This window comes from Chiloscyllium plagiosum, chromosome 14, assembly GCF_004010195.1.
Source record: "Chiloscyllium plagiosum isolate BGI_BamShark_2017 chromosome 14, ASM401019v2, whole genome shotgun sequence".
Taxonomy (NCBI): domain Eukaryota; kingdom Metazoa; phylum Chordata; class Chondrichthyes; order Orectolobiformes; family Hemiscylliidae; genus Chiloscyllium; species Chiloscyllium plagiosum.
Window position 1 is genome coordinate 28,766,695 of NC_057723.1, and position 26,780 is coordinate 28,793,474.

A 26,780-nucleotide genomic window follows, 5' to 3' on the forward strand; every position below is an offset into this window, starting at 1 on the left:
GGTGTAACACCTGCCCATTTACTTCCTCCCTCCTCACTATCCAAGGCCCCAAACACACCTTCCAAGTGAAGCAGCGATTTACCTGCACTTCAAACAATCTGGTCTACTGCACTCGCTGCTCACAATGTGGTCTCCTCTACAATGGGGAAATGAAGCGCAGACTGGGTGACCACTTCGCAGAACACCTACATTCTGTTCGCAAATAAGACCCTGAGCTTCCAGTTGCTTGCCACAGCAACACACCACCCCGTTCTCTGGCCAACATTTCTGTCTCACGTTTGCTGCAGGGCTCCAACGAAGCTCAGTACAAGCTAGAAGAACAGTGCCTCATTTTCCAATTGGGAATGCCGTAGCCTTCTGTACGCAATATTGTGTTCAACAATTTTTGGTCTTGAGTACACTTCCCCAACCCCCACTCATCAGGCCTTGCTATCACATGATCTCCATTAACAGTTATTCATTTTCCTAGGCTGACTGTTATCCACTCCTTTGCTTGTCCAACTGTTCTTCTCTCTCTTCGGGCTCTACCTCAAGTGATCATTTATTCCTTACACCCTTCCCCCACCCTATCTTCTGCATAAAAAAAACAACATTTTCTGAGCCACCATCAGTTCTGAGGAAGGGTCACTGGACCCAAAATGTTAACTATGATTTCTCTGCACAGATGCTACCGGACCTGATGCATTTTTCCCAACAATGTTTCTGGGTTTTTTTTGTGCCTGATTTCCAGCATCTGCAGTTCTTTTTTTTAAACTTTATTATGACTGCTCTGTATCTCAAATCCAATCACTTCCCATTGCACCATATCTTTAGATACATTTACTGAACAATAATTTATTCATCTGTCTTGAAAATTTCAAATAGTTTAGAATCCATTGACTTTTAGAATAGAAATCCAGATATCTATGATCCATCTTGTGGAAAGAACTATTGCATTATTTCACACCTAAATGGCCTAAGCCAAATTTTCAGTATTTATTCCTTTTCTTATGGGTTACCCATAAGAGAAAATAGTTGCTCTGAATTCATATGATTTTTTTTTAACTTTAAATACCTTAACCAAGTCACCTAAGTCAACTGAGCATGGCCTCAAAATAAGGGGGTTCCTGAAGAAGGGTCCTGCCCAAAACGTCGACTCTCCTGCTCCTCAGATGCTGCCTAACCTGCTGGGCCTTTTCCAGTGTCACACTTCATCAACTCTGATTTTTGCAGCATCTGCAGGCCCCACTGTCTCAAAATAAAGGGGAGCAGATTTAGGACTAAGTTGAGGAGGAATTTCTTCACCCAAAGGGTTTTGAATCTGTGGAATTCCCTGCCCAGTGAAGCAGTTGAGGCTACCTCTTTGAATATTTTTAAGGCAAAGATCAATAGATTTTTGAACAGCAGAGGAATTAAGGCTTATGGTGAGCGAGTGGGTAAGTGGAGCTGAGTCCATGAAAAGATCAGCCATGATCTTATTGAATGGCGGAGCAGGCTCAATGGGCAAGATGGCCCACTCCTGCTCCTAGTTGTTATGACCTTCTACCTTTGAAAGTCAGTTAATACAAGCTATTTTTACCTAAATTACTGAATTATTTAGAGTCCTGCTGTAAACCTAGTGAACCTGTGTTGTACCTCACTGAGGTGGTTAGACACTGCGATGTCCAAAAGTGTCAGTGAGTGTTAATTAAGTTTGCTGAAGACAAGAATGTTTAAAATTGAAAACCATTTCCCAAGTATTTTGGAAGCCAAATGTTCAGTAATGTTGATGGAGGTGATGCTATGGGAACCAAAAGCCCTTTGAATAGGCCCCACAGTGCCGTCTGTGCCTCCCATATAAGAAAAGATGCTTGTGTGTGAGATACCCTTCATGTCTTGCATATCTCCAAACCAGTGTTACTGTAACATCTGTAAAATCTAGCAGTGAATTTGAAACATGTAAATGTTTTCACTTGTCACTCACCAAAGCACATGTCTTTATCTGCTAGAAGGCCCCAACATTCACGTTCTTTAAAAGAGCCAGTCACCCAACTTGCAGATGAGATCATGTAAATTTCTTTACCATTGCAATGTCTCTGGAAGCATTGTAGATTGTTTCTGGAAAGTCTGTGGTGTTCCCAGATTTGTGAGCTGGGAGTATTACTGCATCGTCACGCGGAGGTCAAAGCATTAGCAAGCCTGTCCACATGCAAAGGGCTGGACTTTACACTGCACGGAGATCCCTGTCCATATCTCCCAATAGAATATTCAATGGAGAGCCAATCCAGAGAATGAAAGACTGCCCCACTTTAATTTAACAACCAAGTGGGTGCAGGCAGTTTCATCTTTGGGAGATATCATCCAGCATGGCCAGCATCTCTGGCAGGAAAAATGGCTATTGCTGGGACTACAGACAGTCACAGCTTCATAGAAAATTCACAGAATTCTTACATCACAGACAGAGGCAATGTGGCTCATTTTCTTTGCTACAGTTCTCCAAGAGAGCATCATTACCTCTTGCCAACCTCCTGCTTGTCCCCCATATCTGACACAATATTTTTATCCAAATAATTATCCAGTGCCCTCTTGAATGCCTAAACTGAAGCTGCCTCCATGACACTTCTAGCCAGTGCATTCCAGAATCCATTTTACTTACTAAAGATTTTTGCTTATACCATTCTTCTTTTGCAAATCACTTTAAATCTATGCCCTCTCATTCCCGTTCCTTTTCTGGGTGATAGCAGTTTCTCCCTATCCATTCCATAATGAGCTGATGATTTTGTAAACCTCTATAAGATCTTTTTTCTTATTCTTCTTCTCTCTATGGAGAACATTCCAATTTCTTCAGTCTATCCTTATATCTGAATTTTCTCATTCCTCGAACCATTCTTGTAAATCAATTCTGCACTCTGTATTTCCACCCTTGCTATAATGTGGCACCAAAAATTGTATACAATACTCTGGATGAGTTCTAATAAATGCCCTACACAAATTCAATAACACCTCCTTGCTCTTATATTCTATGCCCCTGTTAATAAAGCTGAGAATGTAGAAGTATGCTTCACTTACTCCTCTCCCTCTGCCTTCTCTGATCCGAACACATATACACCCATATGTTTCTGCTCCTGTAGCCCTTTTAGAATCGTTTACAATATATAATGTGTTTCAATTTTTTTCCTATCAAAATGCAGCATCTTACACTTCTCTGCATTGAAACCCATCAGCTACCTGTCTGCCTACTCCACCAAAAGGCGGCGCAGTGGCTCAGCGCCTGGCACTGCTGCCTCACAGTGCCAGGGATGCAGATTTGCATTCAGCCTGGCTGTACAGAGTTTGCACAATCTCTTTGTGTCTGTGTGGGTTTCTGTCAGGTTCTCCAGTTTCCTCCCACAGTCCAAAGATGTGCAGATTAGGTGGATTGGCCATGCTAGATTATCCGAAGTGACTAGGAATGTGCAGGCTACGTGGATTAGACAAGGTAAATGAAGGGTTACAGGGGTAGGGTAGGGACCCATGTGGGATGCTCTTTGGAGGGTGAGTGCAGACTTGATAGGCTGAATGGTCTCTTTCCGCACTGTAGGAATTCTATGATTCAATGTGTCTATGTCCAATAGAATTCTGCAAAGTTCTCCTCACTATTTACAAAGCTTCCAAGTTTTATGTCATCTGCAAACTTTGAAATTATCCCTTGCACACAAAGATGTAGGTCATGACTACATATCAGGAAACACACTGATACTAATATTATAGGTCCAGTGGGGAAATGAAGGCCAAGTGTTATTATTGCTGGACTGTTAATCCAGACAGCTGGGTGATGTTCTGGGAGCCTAGGTTTGAACTTGCTATTACAGATAATGGAACTTGAGTTCAACAAAAATCTGGACTTAAAAGTCTAATGATGACCATGACTTCTTTGTGGATTGTTGGAAAAATCCATTTCGTTCAATAATGTCCTTCAGGGAAAGAAACTGTCATCTTTACCTAGTTTAGCCCTACAGGTGACTCCAGACCCATAGTCATGTGGTTGACTCTTAACTGCCCTCTGGCAATTAGGAATAAATGCTGGCCTAGCTGGTGATGCTTTCATCCCATGAATGAATTTATTAACATTCTAATCCCTTGGAACAAACAATCTTCTTCCAGCCAGAAGAATCTCCATGGATCACTGCTCTCTGTTTCTTTTAATTCAGCAAGACACATATTTGTCTTCCCTGCCGTAGGTATAAAATAGCAGTTGGGATGTGATGAAGCACTTAAGTGATCTTTAATTGGTCACTTACAGCCTCAATAAGCCCAGGCTGGGAGGATCAACAAATCTCTTCTGTTTCTCCCTGAAGATAGGTGGGGGTTGCTGGGTCGGGGGAGAAAGGCCGTTGATTGGATTTTACATGACCCCACCATCCATCTGACATTCAAACTCACCAGGAGGGAAGCATAAAATTCAGATAGAGAGCTGTGACTGTGATGTAGGCTGCAGTAGAAGAGTTTGTGTTTGTATACAATAGGAGATGGAGAAACTGCAGAGTGGACAAGCTCTGTGCCAAGTTAGAGCTAGATTCCTCTATGCTCTTTGACAGTGGAAGAAACAAGCCTGAAACATTCAAGATAGCTGTTAAAAATGCACTGAACAGCTGTGGGAATACAGGAGATTGAGTTTCATCACAACGTTTCCTTCCTATACAATCATTGCTACACAACGCCATCCTGGGAACACATAGAATCACTATGATATCAATTCTTTTTACCAACTATCATTTTCAGCAATATTTCAGGTTTCAGGAACCAGGCCCTCCAGAGAGTCATTGACCAGTAGCAGAGCTAGAGCCCCATCTCTGCCGGGATGATTTATGCAGTCAATTTAAAAGCAATATGGGAGGTGATTCACTGCCCTCTACAGACAGAAACAGCTAGGGGAGGATAAAACCCTTCACAGGAAACACCGAGATCTAGGTTCTATTTATCAGAGCAGGATATGTTCTGAGCTGAAGAATGTAAGAATGTTACGATCTTTGGTCAGGAAGGAGGGAGAGTTAGGTAAGCCAGCAGCTGCTAACAAATGACAGCAGATGTAACCCTTGATTTGCAAGTGTCACGTGCTCATGGATGGTAATGTCAACATGAGTCAAGAGTGTGGTGCTGGAAAAGCACAGCAGGTCAGGCAGCATCTGAGAAGCAGGAGAATTGACATTTCGGACAAAAGCCCTTCATCAGGAATTCCAGATGATAGGGCAGTGTCGTCAGATTCCTGACAAATATCGATTCTCCTGTTCCTCGGATGCTGCTTGACCTGCTGTACTTTTCCAGCACCGCACTCTCCACTCTGATCTCCAGCATCTGCAGTCTTCACTTTCGCCTAATGTAAATATGAAGTCAGCCCTTGAAGGAGTGATGAAATACCATTCTGTAATGATGATCTGTAACTTAACACTGTATGTCAAAGGATCTAATAACAACTCCATACACCAACAACAACTCCCCCGCCCCCACCCCACTTTAGTTGAAGGAATAACCTACTCATTCTTCCAAATTAAAAGAAAATTAATTGTATGTATTTCATGGACTCATAGAATCCCTAGTGTGGAAGCAGGCCATTCGGCCCATCGAGTCCACACCAATCCTCCGAACAGCTTCCCACCCATTTCTATGGCAAATCCACATGTATGTGAGTATCATGTTTGCATGCATGTATGTGAATGTGTGTGTAGGGAGTGGGGTGGGAAGGTAGTATGCAATGGCCTACTGGTATTGTCATTAGGCTAGTAATCTAGCAATCTGGGGAACTGGGTTCAAATCCCACCACAGCAGATGGTGGAATTTGAATTCAGTAATAACCTGGAATTAAGAGTCTAATGATAACCATGAAATCATTGCTCATTGTCAAGGAGAAATGTCCATCAGGCTCACTAATGTCATTTCAGGAAGGAAATCTATTACCGTTATGTGGTCTGGCCTACATGGGATACCAGACCATAGCAATCTGGTTAACTATTAACTGCCCTCTGGGCTATTAGGGATGCGCAATAAATGCTGATTCAGCCAGGGATGCCTACATCTCATGAATGGATTAAAAAAACTGCATAATGCATATTTATTATTCTCATAATAAGAATCTTTTTCAAAAGTTTTCCTAGTTCAAAAGGTTTTTTTTAAAGAAATCTCAATATACCATGTTATATACTTCTAAATACAGTTTCAAGATCAGCATTGAATGTAAATGATACAAAAAAAACCAATTGTGTGAAGGCTTCAGTCCCTGGTATCATCTACCTCCTTCATGTATACAGGCTCAGATATTCTCACCAATCACCTGTATGTTCACTAGTCATTAGGCTGGCTTAAAGCCATAATTCATGCCAGAAGATAGCACAGTGAAATGGAATCGAAACTCTCAGGCTGAAAATGTCAAATATTCATATAGTAGCCAATTAACAATACCCTTTTTTTAAAAAAAGGTGTCTCTTTATAAAGAAATTTTTTTTAGTATGCAGTTGCTCACCTTTGTAAACTCAAATTCAACAATGTAAATTGCATTAAAATACGATAAGATGTGATATGAGTAATGTTTGCTGACCCTGTGTCAAAATGGCAAGTGTCTTTCTACTTATTTCTTACCTTCTTCAAGTAAAACAAAAAGTAGTTGTTTTCTACTTCTTATACTTGACAGGTACAATATCAGTCATTACTGCATAGTATTGAGGAAACACATAAACCAGACAACAAGAACAAATTTTGCAGTGTGCAATACAATAGAATATAAAAATATCTCACTTCAGAGTTAAAAGCAATTTTGATACTATGCTGTAATAAAATGATGTTCTGATTAATTAGGAATGTTAGAAATGCTCTGAAACGGGGATGATTTGCTTATTTCCAGCTGTGAAATTTCCAGTACGGAAAATGTGTGCTCCAGAGCTAGACACACAATGACCCAAGCTGTTCTATTGCAGCTGCAAAAAAATCTACCCAGCAATGTGAAAATGGCCCAAGGATTTGCAATTCACAAAAGGAAGAACAAATCCAATCTGATCGATTACCACCCAACCAGTCTACTCTCAGTCATTAGCAAAGTGAGGGAAGATGTTGTCAACGGTGCTATCAAGTACCAATTATGAAGTAACAGCCTGTTCACAGATGCTCAGCTTGGGTTTTTAGATTAGATTAGATTACATACAGTGCGGAAACAGGCCCTTCGGCCCAACAAGTCCACACCGACCCGCCGAAGCGTAACCCACCCATTCCCGTACATTTACCCCTTTACCTAACACTACGGGCAATTTAGCATGGCCAATTCACCTGACGTGCACATCTTTGGATTGTGGGAGGAAACCGGAGCACCCGGAGGAAACCCACCCATGGGGAGAACGTGCAAACTCCACACAGTCAGTCGCCTGAGGTGGGAATTGAACCCGGATCTCTGGCGCTGTGAGGCAGCAGTGCTAACCACTGTGCCACTGTGCCACCCACGGGTTCTGCCAGGGCTACTCATTTCCAGACCTCTTTACATCCTCTGGCCAAAGAAAAGAGTTGAACTCTCAGGTGACTTGAAAGTTTTTAACCATGTGTGACATCAAGGTTCCCTAGCAAAACATAAGTCAGTAGGAAACAAAAGGAAGACTCATACCTTTCACAAGAAGATAGCTGTTGCTGTTGGCCCTAAAACATCACTGCAGAGTTTATTCTGGTTAGCATCCTAGCACCAACCATTTTCAGCTGTTTCATCAATAACCTATCCTCCAACATAAGTTTAGAAGTGGGGGTATTCGCTGATTATTGCACAGTATTTCAGTACTGTCCACATGCAGCAATTCAGGCTTGGAATGATAAGTGGGAAAGGTTATTCATGCCAGATAAGTGCCGGGCAATGACATCTGCAACAATGGAATACGTAACCATCTCTCCTTGACATTCAATAACATTCTCAACATTGAATTCCCCATCAGATACATCCTGGGTTACCATTAATAAGAAACTGAATTGAACCAGTCACATGAGTACTTTGGCTACAAGAGCAGGTCAAAGACTGGTCATTCTACAATGAGTAATCACCTCCTCACTCGCCAAAATCTGACCACTAAATACAGGGGTTAAGTCAGCAGCTCTAACAACAACCAAGAAATATTGTGGATGCTAAAATTCTCAGATAAGAAGAAACTTGTTTGAAATGAAACCATCAAATTTCTTGACAGCAGCAAGACAATACAACCATTGACATTCCAACCATCATTTTAAAAATCACATCTTGTGATGCAGTGGTAGTCTCCCTACTGCTGGAAGCCTGGGTTCAAGCCACACCTGCTCCAGAGTTATGTATTAAATCGCTGAACAGGTTGATTGGAAATTGCTTCATTTCCTCCATACTGACAGCAATGTGAATCACCTTCAAAATGCGGTGTAGTAATTTATCAAGGTTCCTTCGACAGAACTTTCCAAATCCAAAACCTCTCTCAACAAAAAGGACAAAGGTAATGGAGATATATATTCCCCTCCAACCTATTCACTATGCTGATTTGGTATTATGTCACTGTTCCTTTACTGCGCAAAAACCCGGAACTCCCTTCCCAGCAGCACGACAAATGAACTTGTGCTCGATGGGCTTTAACAGTTCAAGAAGGCAGCTTACCACTACCTCAAGCAAATTTGGGATTGGCAACAAATACTGACCTTGTCAGCAACACCCATATCCGAAGAGCGAATAAAAAAACGGAGAGAGTCCTGTATATTAAGTTCTCATTATTATTTATCATTAGTATTTATAATTTAAGCCCAAACTAAACACAATATGTATGTCTTGCCCTGGCATCTTTGCCATTTTGGTACTGAATGTTCACAGTTTGTTGGTGACATTCATCCTCTAAGTGGCTGTCAGCAGCTTGTGTAAGATGATGTTGTATATGTGGGCTATAAATAAAGGAGAAAAAAGTATTTAAAAAGCTCCTACTGACATTAATCTCATTATGTCTTCTTTTTATTTGTCCCAATTACTTAAAAATCAGAACGACAAGGCTGAGAGAAAAAAGTTAATTGCATTTCCTTGTTTATCTGTCTTCAGTAACATTGCTATTTTATAGTTGCACCCTCAATATAACACATAAATTGATCTTACTAAGGTAAATAAAATCAATCTGGAGGATTACAGTTATTTTCTTGCTTGTGAAGGGCAAAACTCCTGATAACACTTGAGATCTTGAATCATATCATAACTGCTGTGATGTTTTTCACTTTCTTGAATTTAAGCTCTAACTTTCCAATATTGACAAAACAGGGTTCATGTTGTTCCTTGAAGCAGTTACATTTGTACCAGCATCACCAAATTGTATTCGTTGGTAAGAGTCTCTCTGAATACATACCAAAGAGAGCAACTAGAAGAATTGAGGGATTGTGTTAATGTTATGAGGTGATATGAATGCTCTTTTACAATTGTAAACGGTCTACATAATATCAACCATGCCAGGAAGCTTCAATTTGATTCAAAAGTAATGAATCTTGTACAATATTTCAATGAGTGAGTGGTCAACCCCTGTAATAGGTTCCAGGAGGAAACAGTGAGTGAAAGCAGATAGTGCTGACCTGTCAAATTCCAATTGGTAGCATTGCTTTCTGAATGTAACACTGAGATGGAGTGAATGAGTAATTTGAGATGTTACATTTTGTACTTCCAGTATGCTGGTATTTGGCAGAATAAGAAGGTAATTACACTCCTGGCTCACATTTTTGTGCACTTGATTAACTATGGCACAATTCACTGTAGTACCATCATAGAGGTACAATATCGCCCGCAGAATGGAATCATTGCTCTTTTGCACATATCCATTCACTATATCAAATCTGCAATGACACTTTGGAACAGCTATGGTCTGCAGAATGTAAATGTATCCTGTGATGTAGGGGAAGGATACTGCAGTATGAATGGTTTACACAATGTTACCCTTTTCTTCATTCCAAATCTTGGCTATAAGAGTGTCCTCAAACAATTGCTACAACTCAGCTGGCTATTGTTATTTTAATAGAGGTAGTGAAGAAAGATCTAATGCATGACAGAAAATTCTATAGTCATCACAAAGAAACACTCTTTATACCAACTGTGCATTATTTATCTGTTTTAAAAATGCTGTTTAAGTTGAGAGTGTGGTGCTGGAAAAGCACAGCAGATCAGGCAGCATCTGAGGAGCAGGAGAATCAATTCTCCTCTCCCCGATGTTGCCTGACCTCTTGTGCTTTTCCAGCACCATACTCTCGACTCCGATCTCCTGATGAAGCAGCTTATACACAAAATGTCAACTCTCCTGCTCCTCGGATGCTGCTTGACCTGCTGTTCTTTTCCAGCACCACACTCTCGACCCTGATCTCCAGTCCTCATTTTCTCCTCCCTGCTATTTAAGTTGCCTGACTGCAATTCCTGTTTGCATTTAAAAATGAAACAGGAACAAGACAAAAATTAATTAAAACATAGAATGGTCACAGGACAGAATTAGACATTTCAACTCATCAAAGCCCATACCCTTTCCTTGTAGTCCTCCTCAGGAACTTATTCAATTCCCATTTGTAATCCAAAACTGAAACAGTGTCCACCATTCTGTCAGGCAGTGCATTCTGTGGCTAAACACTCACTGTAATAACAGATTTTCCCTCAGGTTGGCTTTGGCTATTTCTTGATGGGCTGAAAGGCCTTCTGGTGTACATAACTATTCAATGGATGAAAAATGATGGCCTTGTTCCTCTCTGATTTTTAGGTGCCAAATATGGACACACGCAACTTTATTGGCAATCTTAAAGAAATGACGGGCTGAATCTTAGCTTAGTGTCAGTTTCCAGGGATTACATGGAGGGTACTCTTAAACTCTCAGAGTCATACAGCATAGAAACAGCCTCTTTGGTAAAACCAGTCTATGCTGACCATAATCCCAAACAAAACTAGTTTCACCTGCCTAAGCCTGGCCCATATCCCTCCAAATATTTCTTATTCAAGTAATTATCTAAATGTCTTTTAAAAGTTGTAACTGTAGTTGCATTCGTCACTTCCTCTGAAAGTTCATTCCACACACGAACCACACTCTGTGTAGCAAAAATTACATTTCGTGCATTTTTAAAATCTTTCTCCTCTCACCTTAAAAATATACTTCCTGGTCTTGAAATCTTCCATCCCAGGGAAAAGACATCTATAGTCCAAATAAATAATGTCTACTGCTCTGCCTTCTTCAATCTACTTGGTTATTTGCCTCAAAAAAATCAATCAAGTTTGTAAGACATGGTTTCCCTCGCACAAAACCATGCTGACTATCCCTAATCATTCTTTGCCTCTCCAAATGCATATAGATCCTGTCTTTCAGAATCACTTCCAACAAATTACCCACCACCTAGGTCAGACTCACAGGTCTCTCATTCACAGGCTTTTCTTTACATCCTTTCTTAAACAAAAGTAAAACATTTGCCACTCTCCAGTCATTCAACTCTTCACCCATATTTATAGATGATAAAAATATTTCTGCAAAGAACTTTGCATCTTCCTTCCCAACATCCCACAATGTTGTGGGATATGCCAGGTCAGGTATGGAGATTTATTCACCTTCATTTATTCACCTAAGACCTCTAGCATTTCCTATGCAGTCATGGGAATGGCATGGGGTGGCACAGTAGCTCAGTGGTTAGCACTGCTGCCTCACAGCACCAGGGTCCCAGGTTCAACTCCAGCCTCGGGTCACTGTCTGTGTGGACTTTGCACAGTCTGCCTGAGTTTCCTCTGGGTGCTCTGGTTTCCTCCCACACTCCAAGGATGTGCAGATTAGGTGAATTGGCCATGTTTTCTAGCCATAGTGCTAGGTGCATTAGTCAGAGGGAAATAGGTTGGGGTGGGTTACTCTTCGGAGGGTTGATGTGGACTGGTTGGGCCGAAGGGCCTGTTTCTGCACTGTAGGGAATTTAATCTAAATAAACTGTTTCCAAAACATCAATACTTATTTCCCTGAGTTCTCTATCCTCCATTTCTTTCTCCAGACTGAAAACTGATGCAAAATATTAATTTTAATATCTCTCCCATCTCCTGAGATGCAACACAAAGACAACCTCTTTGATCTTTGATCTCTTGCTCTTAATGTACTTTTAGAATCTCTTTGGATTATCTTTAACCTTACTTGCCAAGGCTCTCTCATAACCTCTCTTTCCTTTCCTGATCTCGCTTTTAGAATGAGCCTACATTCTTTATATTGTTGAAGTGATTCATTTGAATCCAATTGTTTATATTTATTGAAATTGCTAGTAAAACTCAGCAGGTCTGGCAGTGAAGAGAAATCAGAGTTAACGTTTCAGATCAGGTGACCTTTCCCCAAAACTGATGATAATGAGGAAAATGTTGGTTTATATGCAGAAAATAGGGTGGGGGAGGAGGTAAGGAGTAAACAATTGAGTGGGGGTGAGGTAGAGCCCAAAGAGAGAGAAGAACAGTTAGACAGATAAGAGTAGAGAGTGATCTGACTAGGAGAGTGACTAGCTGTTAATGGACACTGTCAGAGGCTAAGAATAGGTAATGTGTAATGGCAGACGATGTGATAACAAGGCTGGGGTGTGGGTTGGGGGATGGGCCATGGGAGGGTTCAAGCCCTAAAACTATTAAAGTTGATATTGAGTCCAGAGGACTGCAGGGTCCCAAAGTGGAAAACGAGGTGGTGTTCTTGCACCTTGTAGTGAGCTTCCCTGGAACACTGCAACAAGTCTGAGACAGAGATGTTGGCCAGGGAACAAGGTAGTTCATTGAAGTGGCAGGCAACTGGAAGCTCAGGGTGTTTTTTGAGGCAGAATGTAGATGTTACTGCCCCAGATTAGATGAAACCACATTGTGAAAAGCAAATGCAGTGGACTAGATTATGTGAAGTGCAGGTAATGTGCTGCTTCATCTGGAAGGTATGTTTGAGCCTTTGAATACTGAGGAGGGAGTAGTAAATGGTCTGGTGTTACACCATAGGCGGTTGCAGGGGAAGATGTCGTGAGTCTGAGGGAGGGGTGTTGGGAGTCAAGGAAGAATGGACCAATGTGTCCCAGAGGGAACAGTCCCTGCAGAAGATGGACTAAGGAGGGGAGGGGAATATGTGACTGATGGTGGCATCTCACTGGAGTTGGTGGAAATGACAGCTGATGATCTTCTGGATGTGGATACTGGTGGGTCGGTAGGTAAGGAGGAGGGGATCCTTATCACTGTTGCAAATGAATTTTATTGCATGTTCTAACTATATTTTTCATGCCTCTGTTTCACAATAATGGCAGAAGTTGTCTCAAGATGCCTGATAGCTAAATCAGCTTTTCCTATGGATGGAAATATTAATATGGTTTCCTTTCATGATTTCAAATTCTTGCAATCCAAGTTTGACACACAATTAAAGTTCCAAATCTCTAACTGATTGTTGTCTTGTTCTAATATATTCCATTCTCATCAGCAGCAATGCATTTGATCTATCATATCAAGTCACCGTAATCATTGTTATATTTGCTTCTACCTTCTTTAGAAGAAATAATGAGCATCAATCAGTTCATAGATCATACCTGTGTTAAAAAAGTAACTGAAATGATTTCAAGGGGTGGTGTGGCATTACAAGTCAAGGACAGTATAATGATTGCAGAAAGGACATTTGAGGACTCGTCATATGAGATAGTATGGGCTGAGATTAGAAACAGGAAAGGAGAGGTTACCCTGTTGGGAGTTTTCTATAGGCCTCCAAAAAGTTCCAGGGATGTAGAGGAAAGAATAGTAAAGATGATCCTTGATAGGAGCAAAAGTGACAGGGTAGTTGTTATGGGAGCTTTAACTTTCCAAATATTGAGTGGGAATACTATAGTTCAAGTACATTAGATGGGTCAGTTTTTGTCCAATGTCTGCAGGATAGTTTCCTGATATAGTATGTAGACAGGCCAACAAGAAATGAGGCTACATTGGATTTGGTACTGGGTAATGAACCTGGCCCGGTGAGGGATTTGGAGGGAGGTAAGCACTTTGGTGATAGTGACCACAATTCGGTTATATTTTTAGTGACTGAAATGAATAAGTATATAGCTGGGGGAAAGGCAATAATTACAATATGATTAGGCAAAATTTAGGGTGCATAGGATGGTGAAGGAAACTGCAGGGGATGGGTACAATTGAAATGTGGAGCTTATTCAAGGACCAGCTACTGTGTGTCCTTGATAAGTATGTACCGGTCAAGCAGGGAGGAAGTTGTCAAGCATGGGAGCCATGGTTTACTAAGGAAATTGAATCTCTTTGCATGAGGAAGAAGAAGACTTACCTTAGGATAAGATGTGATGGCTCATTTAGAGCGCTTGAGAGTTACAAGTTAGCCAGGATAGACTGAAAGAGAGGGCTAAGAAGAGCCAGAAGGGGACATGAGAAGTCATTGGCAAATATGACCAAGTAAAACCCTAAGTCCTTCTATAGGTATATCAGTAATAAAATAATGATTAGAGTAAGATTAGGGCCAATCAATGATAATAGTGGGAAATTGTGGGTGGAGCCAGAGGAGATAGGGGAAGCAAAGTTTGGGAGAAGATTTGTAGCTCGGGTGCTCGTTGTTGTGGTTCTGTTCGCCGAGCTGGAAATTTTTGTTGCAAACGTTTCGTCCCCTGTCTAGGTGACATCCTCAGTGCTTGGGAGCCTCCTGTGAAGCGCTTCTGTGGTGTTTCCTCCAGCATTTATAGTGGCCTGTCCCTGCCACTTCCGGTTGTCAGTTTCAGCTGTCCACTGTAGTGGCCGGTATATTGGGTCCAAGTCGCTGTGTTTGTTGACTTGGACCCAATATACCGGCCACTACAGCGGACAGCTGGAACTGACAACCGGAAGCGGCCACTATAAATGCCGGAGGAAACACCACAGAAGTGCTTCACAGGAGGCTCCCAAGCACTGAGGATGTCACCTAGACAGGGGACGAAACGTTTGCAACAAAAATTTCCAGCTCGGCAAACAGAACCACAACATAGGGGAAGCGTTAAATGAATACTTTTCATCAGTATTCACACCAGAAAAAGACAATGTGGTCGAGGAGAATACTGAGATACAGGCTACTAGACTGGATGGGATTGAGGTTCACAAGGAGGAGGTGATAGCAATTCTAGAAAGTGTAAAAATAGGTAAGTCCCCTGGGACAGATGGGATTTATCCTAGGGTTCTCTGGGAAGCTAGGGAGGAGATTGCCGAACCTTTAGCATTGACCTTTATGTCGTCATTGTCTACAGGAATACAGCAAATGTTGTTCCCTTGTTCAAGAAGGGGAGTAGAGACAACACTGGAAATTAAAGACTTGTGAGCCTTACTTCAATTGTAGGTAAAGTGTTGGAAAGGACAAAAAGAGATAGGATTTATAATCACCTAGAAAGGACTAAGCTGATTAAGGATAGTCAGCGTGGTTTTGTGAAGGATAGGTCATACCTCACAAACTTTATTGAGTTCTTTGAGAAGGTGACAAACAGGTGGGTGAGTGTAAAGTGGTTGATGTGGTGTATATGGATTTCAGTGGGCATTTGATAAGGTTCCCCATGGTAGGCTATTGCACATAATACGGAGACAAGGGACTGAGGATAATTTAGCGATTTGGATCAGAAATTGACTAGCTAAAAGAAGACATAGGGTGGTGGTTGATGGGAAATATTCTTCCTGGAGTTCAGTTATTAGTAGTGTACCACAAGGATCTGTTTTCAGTCACTGCTGTTTGTCATTTTTATAAATGACCTGGGTGAGGGCATAGAAGGATGGGTTAGTAAATTTGTGGATGGCACTAAGGTCGGTAGAGTTGTAGATAGTGACAAAGGATGTTGTAGGTTACAGAGTGACATAGATAAGCTGCAGAGCTAGGCTGAGAGGTGGCAAATGGAGTTTAATGCTGAAACGTGTGATGTGTTTCACTTTGGAAGGAGTAACAGGAATACAGAATACTGGGCTAATGGTAAGATTCTTGGTAGTGTAGATGAGCAGAGAGATCTCGGTGTCCAGGTACATAGATCCTTGAAAGTTGCCACCCAGGTTGATAGGGTTGTTAAGAAGCTGAAAATGTGTTTCTGGAAAAGCGGAGCAGGTCAGGCAGCATCCAAGGAACAGGAGAATCGACGTTTCGGGCATAAGCCCTTCTTCAGGCTTATGCCCGAAACGTCGATTCTCCTGTTCCTTGGATGCTGCCTGACCTGCTGCGCTTTTCCAGCAACACATTTTCAGCTCTGATCTCCAGCATCTGCAGCCCTCACTGTCTCTCAAGGGTTGTTAAGAAGGCATACAGTGTGTTAGTTTTTACAGGTAGAGGGATTGAGTTTTGGAACCATGAGGTCAGGTTGTAGCTGTACAAAACTCTGGTGTGGCCGCATTTGGAGTATTGCTTACAATTCTGGTTACCGTATTATAGAAAGGATGTGGAAGCTTTGGAAAGGGTTCAGAGGAGATTTACTAGGATGTTGCCTGGTATGGAGGCCGAGGGAGTTGAAGCTGTTTTTGTTAGAAAGAAGGTTGTCAGGTGATTTAATTGAGACATATAAGATAACCAGAGGGCTAGATAGGTTGGATAGTGAGAGCCTTTTTCCTCAGATGGTGACGGCTAGCATGAGGGGACATAGCTTTAAATTGACGGGTGATAGATATAGGACAGATGACAGAGGTAATTTCTTTACTCAGAGTAGTAGAGGCATGGAACGCACTGCCTGCAACAGTAAAAGACTCCTCAACTTTAAGGGCATTTAAATGGTCATTGGATAGGCATATGTGCAAGAATGGAATAGTGTAGGTTAGATGGGCTTCAGATTGGTTTCACAGAGCAACGCAACACCGAGGGCCAAAGGGCCTGTACTGTGCTGTAATGTTCTATGTTCGATGTTCTATGAAACACTTCTGATCTAAAATGTTTCATCACATTCTCTTTTCAACCCGAACCACCAAGATAAGGTATCTGCATTTACATTGATTAACGGTTTCCCCTGGTTTAGTGTATTATCAAATGCATTCAAGTGTAGTGATCACTTTATATTTAATAATTTTTGTGGACTTGATCTTAAATGGTTATGGATTATTGAATTGTTTTACAAACAAATGAAAGGACAGTGAAACTTGGAAATTTGGTAGTAATACATTTTGCAATAACTGCTTATTTACTTATGACACTTACCCACCCTCCCCGGTTTAAGACTGTCACATTGCAGATTTTACTTTGGATGTTGTTTTAAGTAGTTTGGTGACCAGGCTATCAAAGGGAAAGAGCTCCCAGCTCAGTTCTCTTATTCTGAAAACCATTTTATTGTGAATCCCAATGGCCCTCTGGGGCAGAAGAATTCTCAAGATTGTGTTTCCCAACCAAACTGTGTCTGCCAAGATGACTGAGATAACTACCAATATTTGGTTTCACCTCTCTACATATTTGATGGTAGAGCATTAGACTGACAGCCATTCGAACATCACAGTTTCTACCCTACTGTTGTTAGAATACTGAATGGACTCTTATCATTTGCCTCTACCTGTGTTTTTGTTTTTGCCATTGTTTAACTTTTATTTACTTAACTATTCTACTTAACTCCGTGATCTGCCTGTATTGCTCGCAAGACACAGCTTTTCACTGTGCCTCGGTACATGTGACAATAAATTCAATTCAATTCAATTCAACTCAATTCACAAATCTTATGTCTTTTGCCTTCAAGAATTAAGACTCATTGATGCAAAGTGTTTTTTTTTAAAGTAAATCTCTGCAGAAATAAATCTATAGAATCAGAGCCATGGAGTTGTACAACATGGAAACAGACCCTTCAGTCCAATCAGTCCATGCCGAACAAAATCCCAAACTAAACTAGTTCCACCTGCCTGCTCTTGGCCCATAACCCTCCAAATCTTTCCTATTTATGTATTTATCCAAATGTCTTTAAAATATTGTAATTGTACCCACTTTCACCATTTCCTCAGGAAGTTCATTCCACACACGATCCACTTTCAATATAAAAAGTATACCCCTTGTGTCTTTTTTAATCTCTCTCCTTTCATCTTAATGTGCCCTTCGGCTTGAAATCCCCCATCTGAGGGAAAAGATTACCATTTTTATACTTCTTCATTGAATAAGTTATATTCTATATTAAATCAGTAATTTTCTGATCAAGGAAGAAACTTGGTTGATCTTTTTATCCTAATGTTAACACAGAAAAATAATGTGAGAAAGACAGTGCACTCCTCCCATTTCAGTTCTAAAACAAAAGTGGGGACTTGCAGTATATCCCATGTTTATAATATTTAATTAGACTAATGGTTAGGAAAGGGTAAAAGAAAAGATACCTAGTTTCTCGTATATTATTCCCTCCCTTTCACCTCGCCCCTTCTACCCTTTTTGAATTTGGAGAGGTATTGGAGAATAAGTTTGGATGTGTACCCATCTATAAGTATCAGCTGCCTGTCTTGCTACTGAAATCTTCAGGTATTCTACATGAATTCTTATTAATGGAAGGAGAAACTTTTTAAGTTCTTCCATGAAAATTATTTCCCTCGGATCTCATACTTAATCTCCACATTTAATGCCTACATTGATCAGTCAAAATTACTGTCAATACCTTCTCAAATTCTACGTAATCAAATTCCACACACTGCTCAAAATGGGAATCCTAGATAAACCAAGCTTTGATCCAATAGTTGCATTAGATAAGGACTAATTGATCTTCATTTTGTTTTCAAGTCCATGTGCTCATATGAGTCTTCCAGAGAGAGAGAATTGCAGTGTAAATTATTGCAGTCTGCTTCTAATGCACTGTAAATCCATCCACACTGCTCTGATTATACCCAGAGATATGCAGCTTTGTGTCATCATCATAATTTTGGTTCAGGTTCTGAAGCCCTCACACAACAAAATCGAAGTGACAATTTCTGAGATTCTGTGGATGTTTGACTTCTATCACAGGTTTGTATCAAAACATCGCTATTCTTGTTGTTCCAACAGATTAAGACTTCTAAATTCCCTGCTTCATGACCAACCTGTCTTTTATTTTACATTCATTCATGTAATTTGGCCTTTGTTTGTTGGTACAGAATTTATTGCCCGTCCCTAATTACCCTTCAGAAGGTGGTGGTGAGCTGCTTTCTCAACCCACTGCAATCTAGTTAGTGAAGGTAGAACTACATTGTCATAGGGAGCAAGCTCCAGAATTTTGAAGCAGTGACACTGAAGGAATAGCAATGTACTTCCAAGTCAGGATGGTGAGTGACTTGGAGGGGAACTTGCAGCTGTTCCCATTTATTTACTGCCCTTGTCCTTTTAAATAGTGCTTAGAAAGTGCTGGCTCAGGAGCCTATGTGAATTTCTGCAGTTCACCTTGTAGATAGTAGACACTTCTGTAATGAAGGGAATGAATATTGGTGGCTGTGGTGCTAATCCAATGGTTGCTTTGTCCTGGAATCTGTCAAGGTTCTTCAATGTTATTGGAACTATGTTCATTCAGACAAGTGGGAAGTATTCCATTTCAGCCCTGATTTGTGCCTTGTAAATGATGGATAGGTTTTGGGCAGTGCATTAGTCATTGCAAGATTCCTAGACTCTGACCTGCTCTTGTGGCTAGTTTTGTTCAGTTTCTGGTCAATGGTAGCTCAAGGGATGTTGATCAAGATCCCAGAAATGACTACATATGTGTGATGAAGCCTGACTACAAATGCTTGAGGTCACACTGACAGCCATCTGAACATTGCAACACTTATTCTTATTGCCTTCTTAAGCCGATTGACAGAGGGTGTTCTTCCCCAAAGTGAATTTCTTTATTTGAATTTTTTACAGTCGTAAACAAATATATTTTTATATTGCAAACTAAGTGAGGTAACCAGTTTTGCATCTTCATTGAATAAGCTTTGGCCTGTATTTAATCATTTTGTGTTTTTTGAAGATGCCTGGTTGATGGATCTTTTTAAATTAAGCCTAACACATAGAAGGCATTAAAATTGACCATATTAGGAACCAGATAAGACAAATTTATGTTGTGACCCATGGACTGGTGGTACTACAGAAAGACAGAGCATTCCTCACATCCTGGTGCCAACATTTGTTGATGCATTTGCTTCATCAGACAATCCAATTGTTTTTATCAGTTTCCCTTTATTATGCAAGATTGCTTTGTTATATACCTAACCTTACTCCATTTATTAATCATTTCAATTCCAGAATGTTAAAAATCAGCATGAAGCAGTATTTGTTTTCGTGGAGAATGACAGCTATACTTCTCAATGTATTTATCCTGATCTGCATCATGACTTTGGTATGACTTCTTTTCAGTTCTGCTCTCCTTATGTGGTCACACTCTTAATAAATCTCCTGTTATCTGTCCGTCACTCGTCCAATCTGCCTCATTCAATCTTCCATTCTATCATTTACTCAATCTCCCTTTTATTCATACAGTCTTCGTTCAACACAATCTTTTCTTTCACTGCTTAATACAACCACCTCGTCTGGATCATGAGTATTTCTGACAAATGTCATTATGAAATTTAATTATATTCTATGAGTACTGTCTGGTATTTGACTAATAGCAGATGACATTTTCTGTAGAATTATACGCTGAGTTAGCAATTTCATTTTGAAGTTCTTAAAATTAACCCAATTCTTCTTTTTGCTTTGAAATGAGCATTGCAGTAGTTTGCATGAAAAAGGATGTCATGTACTATTGTAAAATGTCTATAGTCTGAATATTTCTATTCCCTTTCACAGCCTGGATAATTAACAGAGGTACAGATACAAATGTAAGATTCTGACTGCTTATTCACAGCAATTTGTTTCTGTGCATTTACAATTAGACATTATTGTTCCACATACACATTTCTAATGCCACAATGTTCAATTTGTAAGCAAATTCATCGTGAGAAAATGCGAGGTCTTGTACTTCGGAAAAAAGAATACAGGCAAGGGCTATTTTCTAAATGGTGAGAAAATTCATAAAGCCAAAGTACAAAGGAATCAGGGAGTGCTAGTCCAGAATTCTCTAAAGATTGACTTGCAGGTTGAGTCCATGGTTAAGAAAGCAAATGTAATGTTGTCACTTATCTCAAGAGGGTTGGAATATAATAGCAGCAATGTGCTACTGTGACTTTATAAAGCTCTGGTTAGGCCTCATTTAAAATACTTTATCCAATTTTGTGCCCTACACCTCAGGAAGAACATACTGGCACTAGAGCGTGTCCAGCGGAGATTCACACGGATGATCCCTGGAATAGTAGGCCTAACATAGAGTGAATGGCTGAGGATCCTGGGATTGTATTCATTAGAGTTTAGAAGGTTGAGGAAAGACCTAATAGATGCTTATAAGATAATGCATGGCTTAGAAAGGGTGGACGCTGAGAATTTGTTTCCGTAAGTCGGGGAGACTAGGACCCGTGGGCATAACCTTAGTATTAGAAGGGGTCAATTTAGAACGGAAATGAGGAGACATTTCTTCAGCCAGAGAGTGGTGGGCCTGTGGAATTCACTGCCATGGAATGCAGTGGAGGCAGGGACGTTAAATGTCTTCAAAGCAGAGATTGATAAGTTCTTGATTTGCAAGGAATTAAGGGCTATGGGGTGATTGCGAATATGTGGAGTTGAAATGCCCATCAGTCATGATTGAATGGCGGAGTGGACTTGATGGGCTGAATGCCTTACTTCCACTCCTAGTCTTATGGTCTTGTATCTGATAAACAACAAGTGATTCTTGGACTTGAAGGTAGCTGTTCTGCATGACAGGAAATAATTACAGTTTGCAATACAGTTAATACAGTTACCTTTTCATGCAATGTGGAAACATTCCATGACATTCTGTAGTTAGGAAGTTCTCTTTCAAACAATGTATGTTGACAGTTTCTATTGAATGTAATTTCACAGGGATGCAAATAAGGTATGACAGTGAACTACAATTTCATCGCATTTTGGATAACTATGATGCAAATCTAACCTTGCACACCATTCCAGAGGAACAAGCAAGAGGTTAGTGCAGATCATATCCATATGGCCATGATCGTCCATTTGTAAATAACTTCAATTATGATAATTGATTGATTTTGCAGTTGTAGTCTAACTTACTTTCTAACTGCATAACCTACAGTTTGCTCCTTTTGGGTGAATAAAACGCAAAATATTGAAGATGCTCAAAATCTAAAATAAAGACAAAAAACATCAGCTGGTCAGGGAATATCTGTTGAGAGAAGAAGGTGAGATTGATCTTTCAAGGTGATGACATTTTACCAGAATGGAACGGTGTAATAATTAGTCAATATATGAAGAGGAACACTGCAAGGGAAATGGAAAATAGGTGAGAAAAAAATTAAGGGAATGGTCTAAGAGATGAAGCAAAAAAAGAACCGAAATCAGAACAACAGGCCACCTTGCCATTCATGTTATCCCAAGCAGCAGTTGACACCTCTCCTATTCCCAAACATCAGGTAAGCGCATCATTCATCAATGTCCAGCACTTGCTGTCTGAGGAAAAATGGGAGATGTGGTCAAAAATCTGAACTGGTTCAATCAAAGCATTTTGATAGTTTTTATTAAAAATAATTACACTGCTGTTCGTCCAGCCTGCATTGAGATTCTCTGTAAGAGTATTGGAGGCCAGAACAAAGAGATTAAATGCAAGTGAGTTGCAGGATTAACATGACAGGTGTGAAATTGTATCTATCCAGTCAGTTCTAATATAATGCAATAGCTCAGTTCTTGTGCAATCTTATATTATAAGAAAATTGTGCAATAGCTACACCATGTAAACTAATGAGGCTGGAATCACATTATAGCCAATACGGGTAAGGAAAGTTCACATTCTGCAAATAATGGTCTTAATTCTTCAATCACGTTAAAGCCAATTCCCTTGAAGAAACACGCGTTATAGCAGAACCAACTGTATAACACACAGCACTTCTAATGCACCAATTTGAAAATGCATACAGACACAAACCATCCCAGCTTTCTGAGTCTAGCACACACTTTGCATTCTGGTGTCACAAGCTATAAGACTTTGACACTTTAACTCTGATTGGGTGCATTTATTGAGACAGATGAATAACAGAGCTAAATTACATTAGATGCTTTACTCAGAGATCTCAGAAGACCTTAGCATTTTCATTGATTGGCTATGTGCAGTTCAATTCTCCAAACAATTCTCTAAACAACACAAATAACCACCGATTAAAAATTAAAGGAAACACAAAATATGCAAAAAAGCAACATAAATATAATGAAAAACTTAAATAAAATTCAGAACTGAATGGATGTGCAGAAAAATTACAATATTCTTTTTGAGTGCATTAGAAATGTTGTTACATAGAACCACGAGAGAAATTCTTCTCCTGTGTTCCTCTTTCTGGCATATCAAGGATTACTGAAGATATTTGACAACAATTTGATCAAATCCAAAATGACAAATCTAAGGAACCACCTGTTTCTCCTTTCCCTCAACATCTGTTTTGTTTCCATGGACAGATGGAATGATGCGCAAGCACGCACAGACACAGCTGACAGCTCAAATCCCAATAAGAATACAATAAGCTACAATAACCATTGAGCTTTAGTTATAGATGGAGAATGATTACACAGAGGACAAACAAAAAGTGACAAAAGGCGCATTAAAAATAAAAAGCTGGCCTAACTTCAAGCTTACAATGAACACCAAGGCCTGCATCAAGGTTTTCCGCTCTGTTTCTTCCTACTTCTGTTATCTCTTCCAATATTTTAAAGCAACCTTTGAAATGTAATTCCTGACTCCAAACTCATGGCTGTCACACTCACACCAATACTGGTGATTTTACCTTCAGCTACTTAGACCAGACCCACTGGAATTCTTACTCATACCTTTCCACTGCTCCATTTCCTCTCTTCCTTAAATCCATCCCTGACCAAAGTTCACATCCTTTATTCTTTGTTTACACGTTTTCTTCATAGCTCTCACCATGCTCTGAGATGATTTTCTGCATTTAATGTGCATGAAGGATGGTCCACTAGTAGCTGCCAAATGGACATTGGTTTTTAGCAGTTTTTTTCTTGAGAGAGTGCGCGATTTATATGAACAGATGGAAAACATGATCCCCGAAATGATGTTCACTCCTAAATGTTGGACAACATAGCCAATCTCTGTCTACACTGAAATAAAATTTGACTTCTCACATTTCCATTTAAAATATTTTATTAAGTGAGATTCATGGCACCCAGTCTACAATGATTCAGAATGACTTTCTCACACTAACTTCCACTTATCGTTTTTTTTTTCAAATTTGTCTCAGAGGATATGGCCATGACTGGGTACACCAGCACTTAGGCTGGAGATCAGAGTCAAGATTAGAGTTGTGCTGTCAAAGAACAGCAAGTCAGGCAGCATCCGAGAAGCATGAGCTTTCCTGGTGAAGGGCTTTTGCCCGAAATGTCGATTTTCTTGCTTCTCGCATGCTGCCTGAACTGCTGTGCTTTTCCAGCACCACTCTAATCTTGTCTCCTGCATCTACAGTCATCACTTTCACCTACACCAGCATTTATTGTCCATCCTTAATTGCACTGGAGAAATGTATGGATAAGATTAGATTAGATTGACTACAGTATGGAAACAGGCTCTTTGGCCCAACAAGTTCACACAAATCCTCTGAAGAGTAATTCACACAGACCCATTTCCCTAGTCTATATCCAGCTCTGAATAATGCACCTAACCCCATGGGCAATTTACCATGGTCAATTCACCTGACCTGCACATCTTTGCATTGTGAGAGGAAACCGGAGCACCCGGAGGAAACCCACGCAGACACTGGGAGAACGTGCAAACTTCACACAGACTGTTGCCCGAGGCAGGAATTGAATCAGGTCCCTGGCACTGTGAGGCAACAGAGCTAACCACTCAGCCACCATGCTACCCCTGAGTCACCGTGCCACCCCATGGATGGTGAGAAGCCTTCTCAAACCGCTGTAGTCTCAGTAGTGTAGTCACATGCACAGTGCAGTTAGGGAGGGAGTTCCAGGATTTTGACCCAGTGACATTGAAGACACAGCGATATATTTCCAAGTCAGGATGGCAAATGACTTGGAGAGGAATTTGCAGCAGTCAGTGTTCCCATGTATCTGCTGCCCCTGCCCTGGAAGAGATCACAAGGATTAAAAGGTGCTGTAAGAGGAGCATTGGTAGACGTTAGGATTCTCACTCCAACTGAGGAGAACATTCTGGAATTGGACAGACTGCTTCTGTGGAAAAGGAGAGAATTCAATGCACAGCCAACCAGAGTTTCATTATGATGGGTTTGCTACTCTCCTATTACCACCAATGTTAACTCTTTACTAATATGCACAAACTTTAAACCCTCTTAGACAACTAATTTGCAGTCTCTTTTCTTCTGCAGACACTAGTGGCACCCAGTGAATCTGCAAAGAGACCAGTACCAGAGACCCTTCATTCTTTGTCTAGTTCTGAGGACGAAGTCACTGAACCCTCAGACAACCCTCACACGGGCAAGGCTTTCTCCTGAGCCTTTTACCAGCTCAGAGACGTTCACCTCAATGAGTTCTCCTTCTAGATTAGAGTTCAGAGCACAATCTGATGAGTCCATCCAGCCATGTCTCCACAGCTGTTTGAGGAAGGAATAGCCTGGGTTTCTGACATTCGGAGGAGTGATAGAGACCATGAACCTGCTCAGCAACAGGTGGAGGACAAGCCCCTGTCCTCAGCCATTAATGACTTTGTCAAAATATACAGACAGGCACAGGAGGCAGATTTATTATTTACACTCAGTGAGCTGGAGGGGTCCACTGACATTTACAGTACAATGTAGGAGGCCTTTGTTTGTTTCACTCTGGCCCTTGTTCTACACCAATCTGAAGGTTTTGTGAAGGTGCCAGGAGCCATGTTTGGAAGGGATGTCCCTTGTCTCTTACCAGCCATTTCTTGTTGGAGCCTGGACATTGGGAAAGACAGAAACCTATGAGTTCTCTAGTTTGTGAGTGTGATGCACATATATAATTAGAACATTGATGAAATATAAGCCTTTACTGTTGATTACCTCTGCAGGCTGGTGATAGGGTACTCATGTTCATAATTTTTAATACATTCTTGGACAATGAATGACCTGTTTATGAAGTACAAACTAAAGCAAGATGGGGTGGTATTATAGAATTAGGGAAGACAGGATTACTGCACTTATCCAAGCAGAGTTTTACTCCACCAATTTACAGTAACTTACTCCAACTCTGCATGTAATTATTGTACAGTTGACTCTCGATCCAACATCAGTTTGGGTGAGTCGCAGTCTCCACCTGTGGTATCTAAATTTCCCAACATGCTTCCTGTTCCCTTTTGCTGTCCCTGTGGTCCCATGAACTTTGTGCCATCTCCAATTTCTGTTGAGCTCCTTTATATAAATTATTATTGCCCCTGTTTGCATGCAGAACCCATGACTTTGGAAATATCCACACATTTATTGGCTTGAAGACCTCTTTGAACACTTGCCCTCCCCCTTTCTCCTCTATTCATCATAAGGTCCCATCATACCATCGACAATTCACTGTCACCATTCTTTCAGAAATCCAGTAGAATGAAGTCCATTCCCAGCCTTGAATTGTCCACTTTCCCCAGGTCTTTTACGTTTTCAGATGACACCAAAATGGGCAGTGCAGTGGATAGCGAAGAGGGTTACCTCAGATTACAACAGGATCTTGACCAGATGGGCCAATGGGCTGAGAAGTGGCAGATGGAGTTTAATTCAGATAAATGCGAGGTGCTGCATTGGGAAAGCAAATTTTAACAGGACTTATACACTTAATGGTAAGGTCCTAGGGAGTGTTGCTGAACAAAGAGACCTTGGAGTGCAGGTTCATAGCTCCTTGAAAGTGGAGTCGCAGGTAGATAGGATAGTGAAG